Source organism: Pteropus alecto, unplaced genomic scaffold (assembly GCF_000325575.1).
Source record: "Pteropus alecto unplaced genomic scaffold, ASM32557v1 scaffold188, whole genome shotgun sequence".
Taxonomy (NCBI): Eukaryota; Metazoa; Chordata; class Mammalia; order Chiroptera; family Pteropodidae; genus Pteropus; species Pteropus alecto.
The window spans coordinates 158,519-170,534 of record NW_006441954.1 but is presented as its reverse complement, the minus strand read 5'-3'; the positions used below and the strand labels follow the sequence as shown (position 1 = coordinate 170,534).

The 12,016-nt window shown below is 37.2% G+C and overlaps 1 pseudogene; it reads right to left on the bottom strand.

Moving 5' to 3' along the window:
* Positions 1-1,502: 1,502 nt before the first annotated feature.
* The window catches only part of LOC102886767, a 14,719-nt pseudogene continuing 4,205 nt past the window's right edge, over positions 1,503-12,016 (bottom strand).

The following is a 12,016-nucleotide window of genomic DNA, read 5'->3' as shown; positions in this document are numbered from 1 at the left end:
TAGCAGCAGTTTCTGTAAGTACAAAAATACGTATGTATTTCATAACATATGGTGGTAAAATTTGTCAGGATATATTATATAAACTCAAAGCTTTTTAGATCAAACATCAGTCTAATATATTATAGATTAATAGTATAATAAAATGACATGTAATCTGTGTTCAAATCATACCATGTAATACTTTACAGTAATACTAACAAATTGGTCACATTAAGTATTAAAGGAGTATCTAAGGGAACACAGAAAGAAAGAAAGAATGGTTATTTCAAAACTTCAACATTTATTTACTTCTGTGCTTCAAATTGGGTGGGTGAATTTTGTTTGTTTTTGTGGGGTTTTTTTGGGGGGGTTGGGTTTTTGGGGGGTTTTTTGGTGATTTTTGACACGTCAATGTGGGATAAAAAAGGCTCGAACGTTATTTTGTTTAGTAGGGAAGAAATTTCTTCCAGAAAGACACTCCAAATAATAAGAGCTTCATTCACATCTTTCATTGCTGACAGTAGCAGTGCTGTATTATAGTACTGGTAAGGGGAATCCCTGGCCTTTATATATTACACTGCAAAAGATGCATATGGACACTTAGGAATCTAAGTACAGGAGTGGTTGGTTACAAGGTGAAGTCTACTTCACATCTGTGACTGAGATGGTTAATATCATGAAAGAAGTTCTTTGGACCTAGACTTCTAAAAGTTATTTATAATGCTTAGGGCAAACACGGCTATGTGCCCTAGAGGTAGGTAGCACCTATAGCTAATACTGAAAGGACTTAGATCTTATAAAAAAATAAAAATAAAAATAAAAAAATCATTGTTTTTCCTCTCTAACTGAAAAATGCAACTCTTAGAACAATAAGGAAAGAACTATTGACATAAATTTTTCAGCTCATAAAATTGATTTGGAATAAGCTAGTTTGGGGTCTATGGTAGTTCGTGATGTAGGGGACAAACATTCAACCAAAGACATTTAAACACAATAAGAATCCGATATCTACAAGAAGAGAAGCTGAGCTAATCATGGACATAAAGACAAAATAATTCTCTTGAGATTATATAGCAAAAGTTTAGACTGAAACTGCCTCTTTTATCTGGAATGGGCTTTTCTAAATCTGCTTTTTTTCTTTCAGAATTAGTTTTATATGGTTCGCTATAACAGTAAAAAGAGAGAAAAACTCTTTAGTCAATTTTTTTTCAATGACTAAAAGTGAATATGAGTTCAACACCTAACTCCCTTTACTGTTGTTACAATGAGTCATATAAACCTAATTCCAAATGCAAAAGCAGCTTTAAAAAAGCCCATCCCAAAAGAAAAGAGGCAGTTTTAGTCTAAACTTTTTATCAAATGGTCTCCAAAAAAAAAATTCTTTTGTCATCCTAAGTATTAGCGATGATTATTTCATGCTACCTATTCCAGGTATTTTATACAACGGGGTCATAATAATTCCTGTCTTTATGTCCATGATTAGCTCAGTTTCTGTTCTTGTAGACATCAGATTCTTATTGTAGTTAAATGTCTTTAGTTGAATGTTTGTTCCCAGTATCACAAATGACCGTAGGCCCTGCGTCTGAGCTGGATACATTATTCACTCAAAGGGCAGGCTGAGGATTTCGCATAAGGCAGAGTGTCAGAAGAGCAGTGCCCACTACTCTCTCCTTCTTCATGTGACTGCATTCAAAGCTTGAGGCTATTTTCCACTAGGTTGAGTGTAGAGTAAAAGTATTTCTCCGAGTCCTGGCTGGGATAAGAGTTATAGCACTCGGCTGCTTGCACAGCTTCAAGTTCTTGAGCATTCTTCAGGGACATATCTTCCTGTTTCTCTTGCAGTGACCTGGCTTCTGAAACACCAGAAGCATGTGCAGGCGGCTCCGTGCATCTTTTGAGAAGAACCTATTTTCTTTTCCTCTGGTCCATATGTCTTTGGTTTCTTTCTGAGGGACCAGTTTTTCAGAGCGGCCATGCTATTTCTCAACCATATGATGGGGTGAAGAGTTACAGAATGTTACAGACTCTCTACGGTGTCCTTATTTGTATGAGCCAAGTGGCTGCTGGCCTGCCCAGATGACGGAGCAGGCATTCCAGAGATGAGACCAGAACTGTAAAGGACAGAAGAAAGTTGTTCTTGTTTTCTTTGAGCCTTAACAGTGTAATCAACTGGTGAGGAAGTATCAGCTGGTGTCAACACAAAGTGTTCATAAATCTGTGGTAAAGTATTGTCTTGGGAATTCACTGATGAGTCAGATGGGGAAGTGCCTGGGGAGGACAAACTGGAAGAGCCAGTCTTTGGGCAAGTAAGTGTTTAAGTGTGAGGGTAAAACCTTCTCAGTGTTTTGTTTTATGGCATTACTCTTGTCCACCTTGATGCCCATGACTAATGAGCCTCCATTTGCAAAGACTTGTGCCGCTTGAAATAATTATCTTCTCTGTCCAAGTGACCATTTTCATGGATAGTTTTCTGTTATTTCTTTGAATAAATCCCCCCGAGATGGCTGTTTGCAGTGCTGGTTATGACTGTTTGGCTCTAAGCAGTGCTGGTGCCTCCTTGAACTCTTGAGGGCACCTCTTGTGTGTGCCAGGGAGTATACAGTTGTACCCAAATCAAAGGGCATGTTTTGGAGATGATCATATGAGGACACGTGACTGTAAGATGCCTCAGAAATGGCCACTGGCTTGGATTTGGGAAAAGTTTCACATGATTTCCTTCATTCCTAGATGAGATTTTCTTAACTTGTTTATTAGTGATATTTTTCTTGATATCAGTGCCTATGACTAAATTCTGCTTCAAACATGTCATACCCTTTTCCTGTAGGGGTTGATTCTGCTTCAGATCATCCTCATCTTCTTGTGAGAGAATTGGATCATAGATGGACTTGCGTATTTTTTTCCGGTAAAACTCCCTGAGAGATGACAGCTTTGACTATATAGTTTGTGCTGGGCTCCAAGAAGCACTGGTGCTACCGGGGACTTTTTGGAGCATCTGCTGCAGGCAGCAGGAAGCGTTCATGCTAGTTGAGGGCCTGTCATGGTCCTGCAGTGTGGCGTTTCCATACACTACTATAACAGTCACCAGCTTGGATTTAAGAGATCATTCCATTTGAAAGTCTTCATGCTTAAGATAGTCTAAGACAAGTTCCATTTGAATGTCTTCTGGTTTAGAATGATGTAAATAACATTCCATTTGAATATCTTCATGTTCAAGATGGTGTACGTCAAGTTCCACTTGAATATCTTCATGGTCACGATGATCTACATCAAGTTCCATTTGAAAGTCTGCATGTTGAAGATGGTTTAAGTCAAGTTTCATTTGAACATCTTCATGTTTAGGATGGTCTACATTGTTCCATTTGAATATCTTCATGTTCACAATGGTCAAAGTCAAGTTCCATTCCTGAAGAAATGGGCTTTCCTTAAGTAAGATTTCCTCAAAGCAATGAGACACGTCATAACATCAAGAAATGGCAAGAAACATATAAAGGAATCGGTGCCACGTATAGCTAGGTTCTGAGTAACACTGCCTTCTAACATGGGTATACATAATTAAACCTAGTCTCAGGGAAACCATTTACTATCAATTTCTCTTTGACAAAGTTCTTTAATATCCATTACTTATTTAATCTTTAAATCAAACATAAAAGTTAGACATTATGGCTATCCATGTTTCCTAGATGCAGAATTGATGTTCAGTGGCATAGAATAATTGGCCAAAGGTAACAACTAGTAATTGGTGGTACAGGAATTCATATTCTGTAAGGTTAAATGTCTTCAAGTCTCCCCGCTACCTCTGCCATGATGCTAATTGTTTTTAAACTGTTTCAAAGTGCCCTAGAATTCTGAGGTGTCTCAGGGACCCCACTAAGAGAAAGGAGAGGAAGAAAATGACCAGGCCTGCCTTTAAGTCTTCTATTTCAGTTTGAACTACAGTCATTCTTTATGTATATCAGCATTCTTTGTAAAATTTTATTTAAAAAAAAAGAAAAGGTTAAAACTACCATATCATGCTGCCACTAAAAAGTTCTTGAAGTTTGGCATCTAGCCTTATACCTTTCTTAACCCCACCAGTGTGAACATTAGCAGGCCTTCTCAGGAAGGAGCCCTGGACCCACTGACTCAATTCAGAGGCTCCCTTCACCTGAGCTTCTGGGCTCTGGGACCACCACTGTCCCAGCATCTTCACAGACATGTGTCTCTTTCTCACGAAAAACAACCCAATTATTGACAATACCTGAGGTATCCTCTTCTGTGTCACATTTCTCTGAAATCTCTCCCAAGAGGGAAGTGATTTCTTCTCCAAATATCCTGTGGTAATTTTCAATTATAAATTGAATAAGCTGAGAAACCTGTATAAAAAAGGACAAAAATGAAGTGCTACTTTTCATATGCACATCAATATATCACATTTCATATATGAATCCTGATTTTAACAAAAAAAGTGCAAAAGAATCCCAAGAAAAATACATGTCTCCTTTAAAATATACAAAACAGTTTTCTCTAAAAAACTATGATACTGTCAAGAGGAATTTGAGTATAGAGATTAATTTTAATCAGTGGCCTAAGTTATTATTTGTTGCCTTGGCCTATATGCTAACATGTTATACCAATGGCTCTGTTTCAAAAATCAGGGTAGTTTTAAATATTCTCTATAGGGCATTTGAGGTGAAGAAATATACTTTGTTACTAAAATCTATAAAGCATCATTAGATAAAGACTTATGAAATGGATTTCTTATGTAAAAGGCAGTTGCCATAAGCTTGGGAAGAGGGCATCCTCTGTGGGTTTATTGTAAAGGAGAGAGACAGTGGGAGAGAAAACTTGCATTTTGCTTGAGCGGTCTCTATCTATGCATTTCCTTCCATTGGGCTCCCTAACCGGAGGTGCTTACGGTAGAGGTAAGATTTCACTAGGGAGCTTTGTGCCTCCACTCAGATGTACTGGAATCCTTCTGCAGTTTTCCTGCCCCAATAGCTGAGGCAAAGGAGCAGGCAGAATGATGGGCACAAAGGGAACTAATATCTCTAAATCCTAGATTATGTGCCAGGCACTACTGAGTGTGAATTCAAGTATTCACTGTATGAGCTCCATATTATCACTACCTCCATAGTTTAGATGAGGACACTCTGCATCGCTGTAATGAACTTTGCCCAAGATTGTACATCTGGCAAGTGATGGTGCTGAGAATTGAACTTTGACTTGTCTGACTCCAAAGTCCTTATTTCTTTGTTTAAACCATGTTGACTGCTTTCTTATGACTCTATGGTTTTAGTCAGTCATAGTGTTTTGCCTCTTTAAAGAGAAAAGAGAAGTAACCCATCTGCTAGCACTTTTTGGCTTAAGAAAGCTCTTTTCTATAGTCTACCAGGATAGCATAAAATACTTGTTTAACTCAACTTTATAAGTTACTTAAGAAATTGTGTTTCAGAATAGGTTCAAAATGGGGATTCAGTCTCCTAGGACATAAAAATAGAAAACTTCATTACCTTTATTGTAAATTCTCTTTCTAATTCTGGACTGGAAGAAGTAGAAGGCCAAAGAATGCTTGGTGTGATACACACTGCTAAATTAAATGCAGTCATCTCATTGTATGAGGACTGTTGTTCAATGTTGTGTGTAATACTCCAAAAAGTTACCTTAGGAGAATAACATGGGCTCTTGGGAGCTGGTCTAACAACCCAAGGACAGAAAAATGTGCTCTTTAACCTAGTTGTTTAATAAAACATGTATAAGTAGGCAACCCTCACTTTGGTTCCCCATGCAAAGCAAGAACACAGTCCAGATATGCAAGAGTTTCTGTTAACATGGCACCATGCAAAGTGAGGACTGCCTGTATAGAGAGAGAGAAAATAAGCGCAAGGACTTTATTTATTTTGTACACTTTTTTCACTGCCCAATGAAAATGTAAAAGAATGCAGAAAAATGGCCCATCAAAAATGCCACCTGAAGTATTTACCTGAAACTAGTACAATGTGTTTTCACTTAGGCAAATCCTGTAACATTTCAGAATATTCTCAACCCAAACCCCAAAGAGCTTTCTGATCAAATCAAACAATCATTAATCTTAAAGTACTCCTTTATTTCCAAGCAGCAATACAGGACTTCTGCCTCTTGGTGGGAACGCAAACTTCAACTACTAAGACTTCCGGGTTGATTCTGAGAGCGCATGCCCTGTTCAACCAGCTTCCAAGGTCCATTTTGTCCCAAATCTCTGATCTCATTGGTATCACATTCACATATATTCTAGCTTATCACAGTATATTTTCGACTATTCCTGTTTATAATCGATGAGATATTTTTAAATTATCATTTGTTGAAAATGATTATTACTATCATCCAGAAAATATATACATATGTTAATATTAAAGGTTGTTGCTTTTTTCAACAAGAATTTGCAACCTAGGGGAGAAAATCAGTTAATCTGATTCCTGTAGCAGAGAGGCATTTCTTTAGTACAAGAAAGGACAATATAGTTTCATAGGGACAAATTATGAAAGATATTGAAATGGACCCAAAGATTACTGATTGTATTCAATGGAAAGTAAGGCAGTGTATTATCTAGCACACTCTTTTGGGTTATCTGATTTATACAGGCCTTAAGCCTTTGAGCTAATTTACAACTCTAAGTTGTAGATAACAGATAGCACTGGACCTAACTCTTGTTCATAGAACTGAAAATTCTATCTGGTGGAGAGACACATGATTTATTTGTGCCCTCTCCCCACCTTCCAATGCCCCAATAGAGAAAGCCAGGTTTGCAGCTATTTGTAAATTAATTTCAGCATTTCTGATTCAACTACATAAGTTGTGATACTTTGAAATCTCTTTTGAACTGCTTGCAACATCTTATTAGTTTTCATTAATTAATGATTTAAATAAAATCTTTCATATGTGTTCATTTTATATTTCTATGAGGCATAATTTTACTTATTTAAAAAAAAAAGAAATTGTCCTTTAACAGTAGGTTATGAAGTTTTAGACAATGAGCATCAAGTATAGAATCTGATGTTGACTATCTCCAAGTGATTTCCACCAAAACATAGTGGAAGCAGAGACAGTATTTTGTTACATGGCTTTGACTTCTGGTGTCTCCAACACTTGTATTACGTTCTTCTATAAATGAAAGATGTCTATCAATCACAGTGCATGGATAATCATTCTTATTTGAAACTACATTAAACAAGCATATGGAAAAAGATGATATTGGGATTCTTGGGTTTTCAAAAACCTGGAAGTATTGCTTTTCATTAATGGACACTTATTCTCTCCTCTCCTATAATGCAGGACACATGGCTGGTTGAGGTCTGCCAGCAACTTCCCTTTGCATGAGTAAAGACAATGCATTCTTTGTGATCAGATTGAAATTTTGCAACTCCCTTTTTCCTTGACACTTTTTCAGAGTTAACTGCCTCTCTGCAGTGCTCCCACAATACTCTCCTTCACGTATCTCTTTTATAGTATTGATTATACTGCACTGCAATTTTAACTTTTTACTTTATCTATGTCCTCTACCAGACTGTTGGTCCCTTGAGGGAGGAAATTTTCTCTGTATGAATTCAGCTGGTAAATGAGATATATAAGAAATTGTCTAGTTAGTGAAATATTTACCAAAATTAAGATCATAAATTGTCATTTGGGTTTACAGCATTAGCTGTCATTCTAATGGGTTTCAGCTCCTCTCAGATTTAGATGTACAGAAGGAACATGATGGTCCAGTAGTCCATGTTAACAGGGAGAAAATAATATCAACAATGAGTGTAGCTTGCATAAATCCATTTTTAAACTGGTCCCCATGGATGTGATTTTGATAGTCATCATTCCTTTAATAGACAAGCTTATAAAATTTAAGCTTTTTAAAAGTATTTTTGAGACATGACCAAATTAGAATAATTATCTTTGAACTGTAATTATTTTCTCTTCATCATTCCATGATCCATTACACAGGTCCAATGATTATAGAGATCTGATAAAAAAACACTTCCTGGAATATATCATAGAAAATCCTTACATAAAGGGAAAAATAAATATTTTAAATCATTATTCTCATGCTAACTACTGGAGGAATTAGATGAAAAGAAATAAGTTGAAATTTGTTAAAAACTTCAGCTAAGTCTTCCCTTCTTTGGAAGACCTTCCCTTCTTTGCCACCTCTCTACTGATGTGCACACGTCAAAATACATTTTGATTTCTATCAAAAGCCAGAGCAGTATTTGGAGTCTGGACAATGGTGGGAAAGATAGAGGATGACTCTTTGGGGCTGAAATCTCTGGTCTGTGTACATTTTAGCAAACTAGTACAATGAGACAGGTCCTAGCAAATCATCCTAAATTCTTTTTTCCTCCTCTCGATCACTAATTCAAAGAAATGCACGAACATATTTGTGATGTTCAAAATGTTGTGATCAGCTATCCAATCATTCTATACATATTCACTCATATGTGCCAGGAATCCCTTGAGGTGCTAGGGACAGAACAGTTAATAAAACAAAGTCCCTCTTATTTTCAAATGTTATATTCCAGTGGCATTGGTAAACATTTCCATCTAGAGATATTTAGGGCTCCTCTCTGTATTCTTCATAGATGGGTTCTTACATAATTGGGGGCAGAAAGCCTTCCAGGCAATGGCTGGGCTCTGAGACCTGGGGAAGCACCCCTATGCTTGATGTACACTATAACACGTCCCCAGCACAGCATCCTTTCTGGCCTTCCTAACCCTATTTTGCTGAGATCACTGGTGGGGCTGGTGCAGTAGAAGCAGATTACGACACAAGTAGTATATGGCCAAGGGTGTTTGTTGTTTGACCTTTGTTTATAAAAGGCTTAAAAATAAACAATTTAGTTCTCATCCTTGCTCATTTCTGTTCTAAGCCAACCCTCTCTGTTGCATTTGGCATGGGATTAACAAGGCTAAGCTTACAAAGTCTGATCTCCACCTCAGTTAACTTTAGGCAGAGCAAATTCAATTTCATGTCTTAACTCTATACCCATCGTTGGCTATCATCTTGCAAGTTTCTGCTTATAACATGGAGACAAGTGAAAGTTTGTAACTGAGCAGTTTTAATTCTTGCTGGAAAACCCAAGCGGCAACTTTACTTATGTGCTTTTTACAAAAGGCAACACACAACACAAAAGGCAACGCACAACACACAATATGTCATGTTTATATTACTACCATGAAAGCTGAAATACCTCATTGTTATAGCAAGCTGATCACACGTGTCTCTTCGCCACTAGCTTATGAGCTCCTCCAAGCCATAGGGCAGACACTTACTTTGTTCTGGTTCACCCCAATGCCAAGCACAGTCCCAGACACAGTAGCAGTCATTACTGAATCATTACTGTTTGCCATGTGGACAAATACTAATGAGGGACAAGGAAAGTCCAACTAATTACAATCGAAACTCTAAGATAATCTGGAAAATCTCTTTGTAGTCATGTCACCTATCATGATACAAGTTTTTAAAAGAGCAGTGAACAACTAGAAAGACGATCGATTCAAAGTCTTCCTTTGTTCTGTTACATGTTCCAGTAGAAGTGTACCTGGATACTTGTGATTCGGATGTGCCTTCACACAAGTTACCTCCTTTTGGGTAAAACTATTGAATTTTCCTAACTCCAAACTAATTTTAGTTGTTACACTTACTTTAAAAATCAGATTTAGAATAGGCAAAATCTGTTATTTTAAAGTAGGGCAGTGACAAAAACTCTCTTTTTAAATCTCAGTGGAAAACTTACTTATGATCTCTCATGAACAAAACATCATTAAATCTTAAACCTACACTTGAAAGGTAACTTGTAACATCTCAATGAACTCTCCACAGCTGGAATAACAAGTTGCACCATACAACCTCTATCACAGTTGAGAAAGGATGGGAGTGCTGGTTCTGAATTATAATCACCAACTCACAAGACTCGACTGAAAGTCTCCTCCCTCTAAAGCCAGAGCCCAGGTCATCAGCAGAACTCCCAAGTTCATTTGAGATGACATTCTTACAGGATTAAAAATGAACTTTCCCTCAAATGTCTAATGGATCAAAGTTACAGTGTCTCCAGCAATTTTCTTTCAATTACAGTTTGAAGAGTTGGGCTTATATTTATACGAAAACAGCATAAGTAAAATATTAAAGGAAAACTTAAGTACCACTTCCAAAGTCTTAAAAACAGAAACAAAATGAAAGCTCAAAAATTTTTTTGCAAAAAGTTCCTCCTTTCCTGCAACTACTTGGATGAAATGAGAGTAAAATGCAGTTACATGATTAGAAAACTACTTGGAACCAATTAACTAGACTTTTCAGTCATTTGGATCAGTTTTTGTCTTTTGCTTATTTTTCTACAAGTAATATTTATGCTATTTGAAGTACAGTCAAACTCTCCTAGAATCCTACTTCTGTGTAACAGCCTTGACAATTTAGCACAAAAGTTTAACCAGTGTGGTGCTATAAAGAATAGCAGAGTAAGGAACATTTTCTAAAACAGAGATTTTAACTTCCTAAATTAAGAGATGGGAGAAAGCCTCGTTATATAATTTAAAAAAAGAAAAAAAGAAAACGTCATCTCGTATGGATATTCCTGACATATATCTGGCAAAGCTCATGATACATATCTTTATTATATTCAAGGATTGAATAGTAATCACAAACCCCATGCAAAATACATTAGATGACCCTAACTCCAGCTCTTCAGCTCTTTTTAGAGATACTTTATTGCAAAAGCCCACAGCATGGGTTGTTGAAGAACAGACATAGTCCATTTACTAAAAAACACTGATTGTGCACAAAGTCAAGAGTAAGATTCTGTAATCAGCTGATCGCCAAGCAGGAGTAGGGTTATGTGATAGTCTTCTTCACTATGTTTTCCTTCATTTGGTTTTTGTGCTCCAGGCCCTGGGATGCAGGCCCTAGCAAGGTGTACTCCCACCTTGCTAGAAGCCTGAGGTTGGTCTGCAGAAGCTACCCCTGGGGTCAAAAGCTCTGCTAAAAGCTGGTTTGACTCTATGTTTTCCAAAAATGGGAGACATTTTCAAGGTTGTAGGGAGGAAAACATTTTAGAAGAGCTCTAACCTGACTTTGGATGTGGCTTAAGGAATCATGAGCTCAAGGGTAACTACCATGAAGAATGTCAAATGTGGGAAAGGTTATATAAAAGAAAGCCCAGATGCCAGAGTCACTCCTATTCCACTTTTACTTTACAAGGCATCAGCAGACAGGCAAGGCATGAGGACTGTATAAATGAATGGAGTTTCCAGTGGTCTCAGTGAGGAATTTTTGTTTCTGTTATTAGGGAAATGTTTGTTTATTATGGTAAATGTCTTCTTCAAAGTTCAATACAGTTTATTTTTGAAAATTTTGCCTTTATTAGGAAGGTAGTGTGATTGTGAGAAAATCAGCATAATCAGGATGTTTGTTTTGGTAAACATGATCTATGTGTTTTGGTTGTTTTTAATCTAACTTAACTTTTTTCGTGTGCATATGTGGAATAGTAGGAGTGAATATGAGAGTGGTGTGGGATGAGGAAATCTAAAAAGCATGTCTGGCATGCAGTTATCACTGGCGGTGGCTTTTAAAGGCCAATGTTGTATCTGTACAGTGCTTTTAACACTCTTTAGGTTCTAAATCTATTGTGTTTCTTTCCAGATGGGAATAATGTCATAATGAAAGAAATCAGTTGTCTTTCTCCACAGATATACCATGCAGTGGATGAAGGGAGAACTTTTCCTACCTTTAAGACAGATGCTATCACAAAAACAGATTCACAGTCTAGGTGTACTTCAGATCCAGAATTCAGTTTCTCTTTCAGCTCTCTGCAAGATTTCACATTGGCTGATTGTCTGAAAATGCCTTTTGTAAAGGGTCCTTTTTGACTAAGAAAGCAAAGCATATCCAATGGGGAAGCAAAGAAAAAAATGGCACTTTACACATACAAGGAATCTCTCAGCTGCCAGAGGCTAGGGTGTACTAGGGGAAAAGTACTGAAGGACTGGGTGGGGGTGGAGGGACTGCTAGAAGGATTAAAGGCCATTTGTTTTTTGTGTTATT